Source organism: Gigantopelta aegis, chromosome 4, assembly GCF_016097555.1.
Source record: "Gigantopelta aegis isolate Gae_Host chromosome 4, Gae_host_genome, whole genome shotgun sequence".
NCBI lineage: Eukaryota > Metazoa > Mollusca > Gastropoda > Neomphalida > Peltospiridae > Gigantopelta > Gigantopelta aegis.
Genome location: NC_054702.1, coordinates 62816987 through 62830589, shown reverse-complemented (window position 1 = coordinate 62830589; position 13603 = coordinate 62816987). Strand labels below are relative to the sequence as shown.

General features: G+C 34.1%; 1 non-coding gene across 1 annotated transcript; it reads left to right on the top strand.

The window, feature by feature from the left end:
• Positions 1 to 214: 214 nt before the first annotated feature.
• On the top strand, positions 215 to 342 carry LOC121372787. Its single transcript, XR_005958001.1, has one exon. It is a non-coding gene; the product is annotated as a U4atac minor spliceosomal RNA (small nuclear RNA).
• Positions 343 to 13603: the final 13261 nt, after the last annotated feature.

Below are 13603 nucleotides of genomic sequence, written 5' to 3'. Positions count from 1 at the left end.
GAAAACATATTAAGTTAATTATTAATGTAGATAAGAAAAGACGAAAATTTTAATAGCAATATTTGTAATATATATATTCTAAACAATTACAAGATTATAATTACAAGTTTGCTAATTTACTATTTAACAAGCGTTATTGTTTGTAATTGGGACACCCTTAATCAAACATAAACATGTTCACTACATAAATAAATAACGGGAGGTTTCTGTTTTAACTGTCCTTGTCATGGGTTGCGAGCTTGTCCAAGGAACGAAAAGTGAGGGCAAGACTGCTGACAACATGATTACGTAATTACGCACCGCGTTGCTTAATTGGAACGTGTGGGTGCAATTTTTGGAACTTTCCTAATAACAGGAATGGAAAACTTATATAACAATAAATTTGGCAAATATAAAGTGTTGTGCTTACTGTAGTGGTCGGAGCGGGATTTAGCTGTCGGTTGAGTTCTCGCCTGAGGTGCATGTTCGATGAATCCATTTAGTTAACTGGGTTTTTTTCTTGTTCCAACCAATGCACCATAACTGGTCAAAGACCGTGGTATGTGCATATAAAAGATCCCTTGCTACTAATGGAAAGATGTAGCGGGTGTCCTCTCTAGACTATGTCAGTTACCAAATGTTTGACATCCATTAGCTGATGATTGATGAATAATTGTGTTCTAGTGATGTCATTAAACAAAAGCTCTTGATGAACATGTGGGTTTATTATTATTATTATTATTATTATTGTGGGTTGTTTTGTTTGTTTGTTTGTTGTTATTTTTTAAATTATTATTATTATTATTATATTTTTTTTTTTTTTTTTTTTTTTTTTTTTGGGGGGGGGGGTGTGTGTGTGTCTCCATCACAACCAATGCCCAAACGTTGTGGCCAATATGTATTGACCTGTGTATATGGAAGTGCAGGAGTAGCCTATAGTAGTAGTTACAGTAGGTTTTCTCCTTTTTTCTTCTTTTTTCAAACAAGTATAGATACACCTATATAGACATATCGGTAACAAAATATTCTGTTCTTTTATTTTAAAAAAGGGGTAGGCTTTAGCTCAGTCAGTGCTTGCATCACAGGTTCAAACCACCTTAGTGGATCCGTTTAACTGATTTTTTCCCCATTCCAACCACTGCACCACAACCACCTCCAAATTTCAAACTTGCAAATGGATAAAGATTTTTAATGAGGAACATGTAATGTCTTGTTGGTCAGCCTGGTGTTTCTGAAGAAAATTATCAAGATATATACTCTTCAAAAAAAGAAACGCAAAAGGGTACAAATGGGTTATAACTCCGATTTTATGTTTCCTACCGGTTCATGCTTTGTGAATATAAGGTCATTGCATGTCCCAAACACATTCCCACGGTTACATTCGATAAAACGCAGCTACTGTACAATAAAGTTCCAAAATGTGAATATTCACAAAAACGCAGCCACGTGCAAACCATATCACCACTGCACGTGCGTTGTCTGCACATGCAACATGAACACCGACAGTATAAAAGTGCAGGGTGTTCGCTTGCCTGGCCTCTGTATCTGGCCGACAGTTGACAATCCAGGACATGCCACGTCTCAGTGAACCGCAGAGAAACAATGCCATCGGCCGACTAGACGCAGGCGAATCCAGAACGGCCGTTGCCAGGGCATTCCATGTGTCCCCAAGCACCATCTCCAGACTGTGGGACCGTTACCAGCAACATGGATCAACACGTGACCTCCCTAGATCCGGTCGACCACGGGTCACTACCCCCGGGCAGGACCGCTACATCCGGGTACGCCACCTTCGGGAACAATTGACTACTGCCACCTCCACAGCCGCAGCAATACCAGGTTTGCGCAGGATATCCGACCAGACCGTACGGAACCGCCTACGTGAGGTAGGAATTCGTGCCAGACGTCCAGTTCGAGGTGTCATCTTAACACCACAACACCGTCGACTCCGACTGCAGTGGTGCCAGATTCATCGACAATGGCCTCAACTGCGATGGAGACAGGTGTGGTTCAGTGACGAGTCCCGATTTCTGCTCCGACGTCATGATGGAAGATGTCGCGTGCATAGGCGTCGTGGTGAACGTTATGTGGAAAACTGCGTGCAGGAAGTGGACAGATTCAGCGGGGGTAGTGTCATGGTGTGGGCAGCCATCTCACACACTGGCAGAACTGACCACGTGCAGGGCAACCTGAATGCACAGGGCTACATTGACCAGATCCTCCGGCCACACATCGTTCCAGTTATGGCCAACGCCAACGCAGTGTTCCAACATGACAACGCCAGGCCTCACACAGCACGTCTCACAACGGCTTTCCTACAGAACAACAACATTAATGTCCTTCCTTGGCCATCGATATCACCGGATTTGAACCCAATTGAGCATCTATGGGACGAGTTGGACCGACGCCTCCGACAGCGACAACCACAGCCCCAGACCCTGCCCGAGTTGGCAGCAGCCTTGCAGGCCGAGTGGGCCACCATCCCCCGGGACGTCATCCGTACTCTGGTTGCTTCAATGGGCAGGCGGTGCCAGGCAGTTGTCAACACACGCGGAGGCCACACCCGGTATTGACTCCAGATGACCTTGACCTTGGTGGTGTGTCCTATCACTTACTCACAATGGACTAGAGTGAATTGTGAACAATCCTGCAACATTTGGTAATTATCGGACTCACCATTCAATAATTAAATCAATTCCCCAAATGTTACGATAATGTGGTTTTGCGTTTCTTCTTTTGAAGAGTATATAATGCATGGTAGTGCATTTCTAAAAACTGAAGGTGCCATTTTTAAATGTTGCACTTCCCCCTGAATAGTGCCATTTTTAATAATAGTTCTAGTCTGTCTTATAGAAAAATGCTGTATATGCCCTTGCTCAATAATAAAGCAGGCGGCCTTTCAGCAGCCATAAACTTTGCTTTTTTTTTTTTTTCTTTCTTTTGAGTGCTGTTGCTCACGGTGGTGCTGGGATGGCCACTTTCTCAGGGATTTAATTTTTTTTTTAATTAATGGGAAGGAAAGGAAAGAAATGTTTTATTTAACGACACACTCAACACATTTTAATTACGGTTATATGGCATCAGAAAATTAATTAACTAATGGGAGTACAGTAATTATGAGTGTGATGAATTTTAAAACTGATTCTAAAAGCAATATCTGAAATAATATTTTCAAGTCTATTTTTGTTTTGAAAATGTTTGCTTTATGAAATATAGTTGTGATAGTTCAGATTTTTCTTTTTAGGTGTAGTTCAAAAATGTTGAAAATGACTCGTTTACCATGGCACATTCTTTCTTTAGCTTTATAATTTAAATTTTTAAATAATTAATTTTGTTTTAAGTGCGGGGTGTGTGAGGTTAATTTTATGTTGGAACATTTTATTATTAGGTCTTTGAATGATTTGACTGAAGCAATTATTTTGTTGTACTGAGGTGTTGTTAAATTTCTTTAAGTGTAAAAGTTTTATTGAGACAATTTTGTGATAAAGCTTAACCAGTTACCATGCATTACCGTAACTCTTTAGCCTACCACAGCTTCTGTAAATGATCTTTAAGTAACAATGTTTATGCTGATGCATGTGGTGAGTTTGTGATTCACACACCTTTGTTCAACACCCATTAGTGGAAATTTGTGTTCGTTAGCATGTCGTTAAATATTGATTCATTTACATTTGACCTACCTGTCATATTGTGCAACTAGGATTGTTTACATTTATTGACACAACATGGGACAATACATAACAGGATACCAGTGATACAATGCATTGCAGGGTGTGACAATTGCCCTATGCAAGGTTAAATATTAGTGCAGCTGTAACACATTGGGTTGTGGAAATTACATTTTGATCCCAAATACTAGACTTAAGTATTCTTTCCTATTTGTTAAGTATTTTAACAGTGCTAAAATTTTAATTCAGAATATTTTCTCACTTCATACTGAAACTCAACTGCTAATACATGTGCAATATATTTTCTGAAATTATTATGTGCCATCACAGATTTGTTAACACATAAAACATTTCTTGACTGAAAAAACTAATCAAATTCAAAACAAGTATAATTATTTTTATACAGCAGAACTATAGACTAAATGTCTGTTGTGCATTAAGATAGTGGTGGCTTAACTGGTTTGTTTTTTGGTTGATTTATATTTTGACCACCTTGGTGAATCCATTCAACTGATAGTGTTTTTTCTCTTTCCAACCATTGCATTGGTCAAAAGCCATGCTTTCTTGTCTGTGAGAAAGTGCATATAAAAGATCCCTTGTTGCATTAGGAAAAATATAGCAGGTTTCCTCTGATGACTGCATGTCAGAATTATCAACCAAATGTTTGACATGCAATAGCCGATGATTAATGTGCTGTAGTGGTATCGTTAAACAAACAAAGTTTATTTTGTTGTCTCTTTTTTTGGTCTCTCTGTTATCAGTTTTGATTACATTTAGATTTTGTTCTCTCTCTTTTAAAGATAGTGATATATACTTTACTTACGTTAAGAGAGACACAAGTACTATGAAAGGGTAGATTCCATATTTGTTTTTAAAGGATGGAGTTTCACGCATACAGGAGTCCAGGAAACCTGTAGTATTATATAGGAGTCCAGGCAACCTGTAGTATTATAATCTCAGTGTGTTATGAAATACCATGAAGCATTGTTATCTTGACCTCTATTATCTTGTTTTCCCAGGATATCTCTAGGTTGAGAAATGATCCCACAGCATAATTTTCACCCAAAACTACTGTTATTTCAAGCAGTTTGGTTCGGTCCCTTCAGCATCAAAATCAGTTTGTACATCTGCTTTACTTCTGAATTCACTGAAACAAGCAGTGGAATATTATCACAATACCAAGTTTGTCAAATGACCCTTTTCATCTACTTTTAACCACTTTACAAAAAAGCAATTTAGAAAGATAAATACATCTCTGCATCCCACTTTCTTGGTTCTAGTATTCTGCTTTAGAAAATATATAACAATCAAACACAAAGGACAGTTCTTGTGGACAATATAAAAATAAACTCAAGAAGAAAATAAAAATATAATTTATTTCTCTTTGATGTAGTTCACTACATATAAAGCATTTGTCACAGCCATATAATATGTACACCATTAATAACATTGTACAACTAAATATAAAACTGCATAAAGAATGAAAAGAATTTTAGTAAATATCAGGTAAAAAAAGTTGTATAATTTTCATCGGCATTATTGAAAAATCTGCACTTTTTTTATAAACTTGTTATTGAAAGAATTGGATCACAAGAAAGATTGAACAGCAAGGTTGAATCCTGCCAAAAAACATATTTTAGCATAAATACAGTTTTACAACGTGTGTGCATTATAATTACTGTTACATGATATTCCAAGTACATGTAACAGATAACTCAACTTCATTTGAGTGAATTCAAACCAAGAACCATTTGTATGATCATGTATGCACTTTAGACTAAACTTTGACCATTCTATAACCTGAATCTCTTAATATATTTAGTGTTTAGGCTTTGTATGTCAAATAAAAATCATCATGAAATCACTTAAATCACTTAAAAGTTAAAAAATATGTACATGTATCTATAAACTGGTATGCTAAAATCAAGACACGAAATAAAACAATGATATTTTAATTAAAATAATATTTAAACAAGCATTCTGAGAGTACTGTTAGGGCTTAACAGATTTTCATATGTCCTAAGTTCAAGGGCCAAAGTCAAATCTGATCCACAACAGTACATAATAAAGCTATGCACAAACTTTCAGCTCAAAAAATGGGTAAATCGCCATGAAAGTAAAACTTGGTCTGTAACAGAACATAATAAAGCTATACACAAAATTTCAGCTCAACACCATGAGGCATTAAGAAAAAACAAATTTTCTTATTTCCTCAGTTCAAGAGCCATAACTCTGACAGATGGACGAACTGAGACAAAACTTAAATTTTTTCTCATACTTCCATACTGAGCAACAATGAAGCAGTCACGAGAAGAAAATATTCTGGAAGAGTATTTTACTGTTATGTCATGGTTTAATGGTAGAAAATATAGAAAACAACTACAGCACAGTAAGTATAATAATTATAGTGACTTGCACTTGAGACTGATACTTTTCTGTTATAAACTCTTTTTTTTCTTTGAATACTGCATGTTATTTACAATATACCATCCTCAAATCCTCAAAGCAAAAAGACTGTTTTGTCAGCTGAGCAGGGATCTTTGTAATAAAACATGGATGCCTAAATATGAGACAGTTTTACAGTCTGAGCAGAATAAACAAACCAAAATAATCTCATTTACTAAACTAATTGTGCAGCATATACATAAATAATATAATTATACAATGTAGGCCTATGTGTTGCAAGCTATATATGAATAACATTTGTTAAAATTTGCATTCATACAGAGTTCATTAGGAAGAGCACTTATAAAATAATGATAAATAAAAAATAATATTTGTGTTTTTCAATGCTAAACAAATGAAACTGATCATCACACTTGCATTAGTTTCCTATAAAACCATATGCTTTGCTACCATAACATATTTCTAAAGACTTCAGCATAAAATTGATTTAATAATGAAAGATATCTGATTAATGCGTTCAGGTTTACTGAATGAAAAGAGAAATACCTTTTCGACATTAATAGCTCAGATGACAGCAAGCAGGTATGAATAAGGCACTGTTAACTTATTTCATAGTAAAATGAAATATATGTACTGCGACTTCATCATTCCTCTTATTATCATCTAAATTAAGTGGATGTTTTTCCCCAACCAATATCTTAAAATCCAATTCTGCAAACACCAGTGATATTGTTTAAAATAGGTTTTTCACTTTTATAAACTTGTTACCTGATACAAATATTACTTGAAATCTTAAAATTAATTTAACCTGTAACTTGTGATAATGATAATGCAAAAGCAGTAGGGGCCTGCCCTCATTTTAAAACAGGGCCATACCCTTGGGGGGGGGGGGGAAGAGGGGGGGGGGAGGGGGCCCCTTTGAATCTCTCTCTTTATTTTTCACTCCAGAAAATAGCACACATCTCAAGGTTTAATTTGTATAGTATTTCATTGGTTTATAAAAAGTAGTGCCCCCCACTAGGATTTTGATCATGGTACAGCTCTGTAAAATATAAAATAATGTTCCCCTGTTAATTTTGTCATCCTACCTAATACATGTGTATATTAATAACAATTAACACATATGTACATGCAAAATAATTTTTGGTACAAAATGTTTTCAAAGTTGATGCAGACATTAAGAAAATATTATTAACATATTTACAAACAGTTCCAAATAATATCAATATATTTCAGATATCATGATTAAAATGTAAAGTCTGTCAAGCATGAAAATCCCACAGATTTTTTGCATAGAGGTTTTCATAGCACAGTTTTGATTGGCTAAACAAATTTGGCACACTTGCATGTACAGTTGAGTATTGCAATTTCGAGACCCTAAGGTTTCACTTGATCAGAAAGACCATACTTTGAAACTGACAACAATAGAAATGTCACTTACCTGTACATAAATATGTTTATAGTAATGTCAAATGAAAATAAAAACCATGGTAACACTGCCGATATAATAAACACTGTTCCAAACATACTCCCCCTAAAACAAATGGTGTCCGGTTAGAGTATTGTAAAGTCAAGAGAAAACACAGTGTTACTTTCTATGACTACACATTCAACTGAGGTCACTTGAAAGAAATGTTTTGTTTCTGGAACATTTTATTACATTTCTTTTGTATTAAAAACAAGCCTCCTTTTTTAACCAACTGATTAAAAGGACAGTAAAATTCATAAAACAATGAATAATGAAACATCATAAAATTTTAAATGCCGACAACTGTGGAAAAGTTGAAAATCATTATGGAACATGCAATTTACTGTTGTTTTGACTATTGGACCTACAGTGAGGGCAAACGAATTGATCACCTCTCCTGATCACTCTTTCTATGGTGCAGTACATTAAAAGCAGAATTTCTGGCATTATAACCCACTCTCAAGTACTCTGTCAGTGCTTTATTTGCTGTTCATTTGATAAGACCCCCAACTCTGTTAGTACCCATTTAATTACTTTATCGTGGCCTTACAGTCCCTCCCAATGTGTCACGTGACTGACAGCGTTACTCTTGCCATCCAACCCAAACTATTTTTGTCTACTTCCGTATTTTTTATAATGCTGGGTTTCGTTTCCGGGGTTAAAAAACAGGAATCAGTGAAAACAGTTAAAAACTGTATATACAAACATTTTGTTCTGGTTATACCTGTTTGTATCACATTATTTCTGTGAAACTTGTTCATAACATCTTGGTGTCTCTTCTGATGTTTTTATTAGCAAAAACAACGGTTGAAATGCGAGGGTGCTTGTGAATTTCACAAAAATCACTGAGTCTCGAATTTACAATACTGTCTATTTTACAATACTCGATCATACATGTAGTACATGTACCATGCTTTGATCAAATGTATCTAAAATACAACTACTTATCAATTTTACACCGATGCCATTTATTTATATCCCAAGTATAAACATGCAATTTTAAAAAGTATTATTAGTAGGCAGTGTGAAATATTTTTGCTTATTATAGCACATTACTCTCATATAATTATTGGAAAACGCATTTTATGCGAAAACAGAAATAGGATTAGTGACTTTAAAACCAATCTGTATAAGCACAAACCCCCAACTAATTAGTTAATTAGATTAATAGTGAGAGCTCTGAATTGTGCAATAAAAATCATTTTTTAGAAAAAAAAATCATTGCAAGACTTAAAAATGTAATAAAAGAGCAGATTAGGTTATTGTTCTAAAATGTACCAATTCAAAAATAGATTACTAAACAATCAAACCCACATGACTACAAGACTTTAAAAAAACACCACCAAAAACCCACATTTATTCACAAACATTCAAACCATCTAAATATTACTATTAAACAACATTTGAACTATTCTTCTTAGAATCATGTTGACTATTAAGCTTTCCTTGAATAATACAAATTTTTTCATGTAGTTGACCTATTATCAATATTTCAACCAAATGGTACATAATATTTTTAAAAATAATTCTGCTGCCCAAACAAGTTGCATATTATGATAAAACCAGTTTGTGTTAATACCTGACTAGAAAGAACACCACTGACCAATATACCACAACATTCTTCATTGAACAAAAATCTACCAAGATGTCTATTTAACAGTAAAATAAATTATTAAATACATAAATCTTAAAAAACAATGTCATATTACAAAATAATAGTCTTTCTGAAATGTTTTTAAATCTGTTATTGAGATGCATTCATAATATTCGTTGTTTAATCGATTCAACCATCACATAATTTGGCAATGAAAAGTTGCATAGTTTAACTTGCTGGATCTATCTTCAATGACTGTTTAAAAATATAATTCAATTTTTAAAAAATCTACAAAAAAAACCCGCAATATTTTACAAAGCTAAAAGTAAGACATTAAATAAAATTATCAGTCCCCTACTGGTTGGAGCAGCAGAGGACTAATAATAATATACCAATCAGACAATGGGTCCACCTAGGACTGAGCTAGATATTGCCTCCTATTGGAAGTATACAGACATTTAAATTATTTTGGTCAGAAAAGGTTAATTAAAAGTTTTATTATAGAAAACAAAAATACACCTTTAGCCTGGTTAAATTAAAGTAGTACATTTGGTATCTCCAAAGCACAATGCATATTTTATTCTATTATTTATTTATGATTGATTGGTTTATGTAAACTGATAACCGGCCTTGATGGCGAAGTGGTTAAGCCATCGGACTACAGGCTGGCAGGTACAGGGTTCGCAGCCCGGTACCGGCTCCAACCCAGAGCGAGTTCTTAAGTGCTCAATGGGTAGGTGTCAGGCCACTACACCCTCTTCTCTCTCAATAACCACTAACCAACTACCAACTAACCCACTGTCCTAGACACACAGCCCCGATAGCTGAGGTGTGTGCCCAGGACAGCGTGCTTAAACCTTAATTGGATATAAGCATGAAAATAAGTTGAAATGAATGAATAAACTGATGATTGAGTACAGAATTTCATCCGATTCCCAAGACTAGGGAGTGTCAATATAAACTGTCAAGAATAACATTCATTTTATCTTTATATACTGTAAAATAATCTCTTTCTAGTTGTTTGGCAGTAACATTCATATTTTAAAGTATTTCAATAATACCTTGATAACACTATTTAAAATGAGTAACATTCATCTTCTACTAACAAAAAATGTCATGGTAGGTAACAACATCCATCTTCGAAACACAAAAAAGTTATGGTTTACAATATACACTGTACAAGATCAAACATGGAAGACAAAATAATTATACAATACAAATATCTGTCAAAGATTTTCATAACAAGTCCCAAAATATACAAATAAGGAAATTGTCAATCACCACAACAACAATACAATAACAATCTTGAATAGAATAGTGCAAAAACAAAACAACTTTACACAGCACTTTAAGCCTCAATGTATTTAGTATTTACAGGGCTAGCTCTGGGTGAGCAAAACATTTAGCTAAATTATCTAAAACAATGCAAAATGACAGTTATTTTTCAATTAAAACAATAATTATTACATGAAATGTTTTCACCAACATAAAATAAAATTCACCAATTGTTCCTAAAATTAGCAATTGGCAAATTTGATTTTAACATTATGTAATAACTAATAAACACATGGTACTATAACTAAATCCAATATCTGTTGTGCCTCGCACTTTTAAATGCAATATCTGTTGGGTTACCCACCTATAGCATAAGCATATCTGTCAAACCATGGACTTCCCCCCCCCCCCCCCCCCCCCCAAAAAAGAGAGAAAAATAATTATATTACAAACAACCTATCCACAGTGGTTAAGACAACAATGGCATGGCAAGATTTGTTTTTCTCAACTAATTACTATTCAGTATGGAATATTTAATGATGTTATCTAAATCTGTTAGATATCTAACCTTTGGTAATTGCTGCAGTTAGCCATAAAGTAAGACAAGAAACCTGCTGCTGCGACATAGGTTACACATAATGATTAACAAGAAATCTTTACATATGCAGTTTTCACCAGAATAAAAAAACCACCAAGGCTTTTAGGTCTTGGAGCACTGGTTAGAACTTAAAGCCCCCAAATGGGTATATTCAATGAAGCACAACTCATTCTACAACTAACACTCCATCCATGACCTACATACTGTTCCTTCTACAAAATACAGACCTCAGGATTTCACATTTTATGGAAAACTCCATTTTGTTTCTGTGCCGAGTGTTAAAACAGTGACCATGGCAGTGGTGGATATGATATTGGGTAATGGGATTCTGGTTCCATGATTTTGCCAACATGTTACCAGAAATGATTGTTTCTGTAAAATCCAGAGGTCAGCAATATAAATTTATACACGGACTCATAAGCAGTCATTTGTCAGATTTTTTATTACACACAGCTAAGCAAACTGGGTGTTTGTTACCAGTTAAATGTGTTGAGAAATAAAATAAAAGTATTAACACCATTTTTAAATACACTGGTGGCACCTAAGTCTGCACACCTAAGCATTTGTGTTATATTTTAAAGTTAAAATATTTCTTTAAAAATATTTGTTTCACCGCCACAGTACAATGGAACAATAACCGTGTTACAACTAAAGTTATTTTAATTTTAAAGGGACATTCCCGAGTTTGCTGCAACTTTTAAGGTGTTATCGACTAATATAGCCTTTTTAACGATTGTAATTGCATATCAAATATATTTTTCTGCATAAAATATTAGTGGCTGTATATTAAACTTGTTTCTGATTGTTCTAATATTTTTAATAGGTTAAATTTCATTTTATTTTGTAAAATATAATTTTTTCGTACATACGAAATTATTTCAAAACAAAATCCAGTTTGGGCTCCTTACAAATATTAAGACGACCAGAAACACATTGAATATACAGACACTGATATTCTAAACACGAAAACATATTTAATATGTAAGTTTAATCGTAGAAATATTTTATTAGTCGGAAATATCTTATAACATAGCTAACTCAGGAATGTCCCTTTAATGTTTTTTAAACTCAAGTAATGATCACATTTTCAGTGGGACTCCCTGCATTTACTGGCCTGCATGACGGAAAAATAAGTCTGCACAGCAAACATTAAAATAACCACTTCTGTCACTAATGTTTACACAAACAGCAACAAAAAATGGATCCGACTTTTATAAGTTCTAAATAACAAACACTTCCTGTTATAGTCCGTTTCAGAAACATTTAGATTGTGCAAATGAGATAAATATAAATGGTGTTCCATGCTCCTTAGTTTGGACAACACAAAATGACAATATAAAAAAAAGCCAATGTAAAAATATTTGATCATTATTCAACAAAAATCGTCTGTTATTAACTGTGTAAATGAGCACAAATAGTGTGCGTTAGACATATAGGACAATCAATGATAATTTTGAAACAGACTATAGCTAAAATAGGCCATGCTGTAAGTGCAATCTTCAAAGTCAGTGTGCAGCCATTTTGCATTGTGTCACTCAGAGGGAAATTCAAAGTATGCTTGGATGTTTACGTCAACAGATAAAATAAGACATTCATTTCATTTATGGATTCATAAATTACAATAAGGTATGTATTGAAGCTTCTATGTAAATTTATGTGAGTTGATATGCAATGTTGATGATTACAACCTTGACAGACACGTGTTGACAGGTGATAGAAAAACACATTGATCGAGGCTGGCAAAAGTTACTTTTAGTGCATTAATTCAGAGGTTTTTTTCAAGAAAAGTGTTATCGACCAGTTTTATACATATATTCACAATCAAGATGTGTTGTTTTAACAACGGTTTTGTGAATTAAATTAACGTTTTTTTTTTTTTTTTACAAACATACCACAACACTTGTTTCAAGACGAATTGTAACGTTATTAACGTGCGCAGACTTTTGTGCCGCGCAGACTAAGGTGACATGAGTGTTACTAACTTCTTGAAACCTGCATTATTGAAGACATTGATTTTAATAAAATAACAAAATATGAATCCATACCATTAGTACTACATGTAATATTTGTAAAACTATTTTTCTATTAAATGTATATGTAAGTGAGAGACAGATAGAGAGCGAGTGACACAGAGAGAGAGAGAGAGAGAGAGAGAGAGAGAGAGAGAGAGAGAGAGACAGACAGAGACGGAGAGATCTGCTGAAAAGGCAAAGTATAATATACACCCCATATCTAAACAAATGGGAAGATTATAAAAATATATCTTGCCATAATGTGGACTCCACCCCCAACCCTCTTCTTTGCATGTGTAGTGCATCAGACGTTGGTATAGTTAGCTAGATTACATAGCTAGTTCTTACACATATTTATTATATTAAGATAATTACGGATTGTCTGTTATATCTTTTACGTTCATACCCAGATTAACGTAAAAGAAATAATAGAGAATACTTATAATTAAATTAGAATCATACCTGCTATGAATAACACTAAAACTTCAATTATTTTTGGTCAATAAACAATAACGCTCAATAAGAAAATTTGCCCATATAAAATGACGCCATCAGATATGATGTTCTTTGACGACGTAATTTTTACATTCATAGAGAATTGAA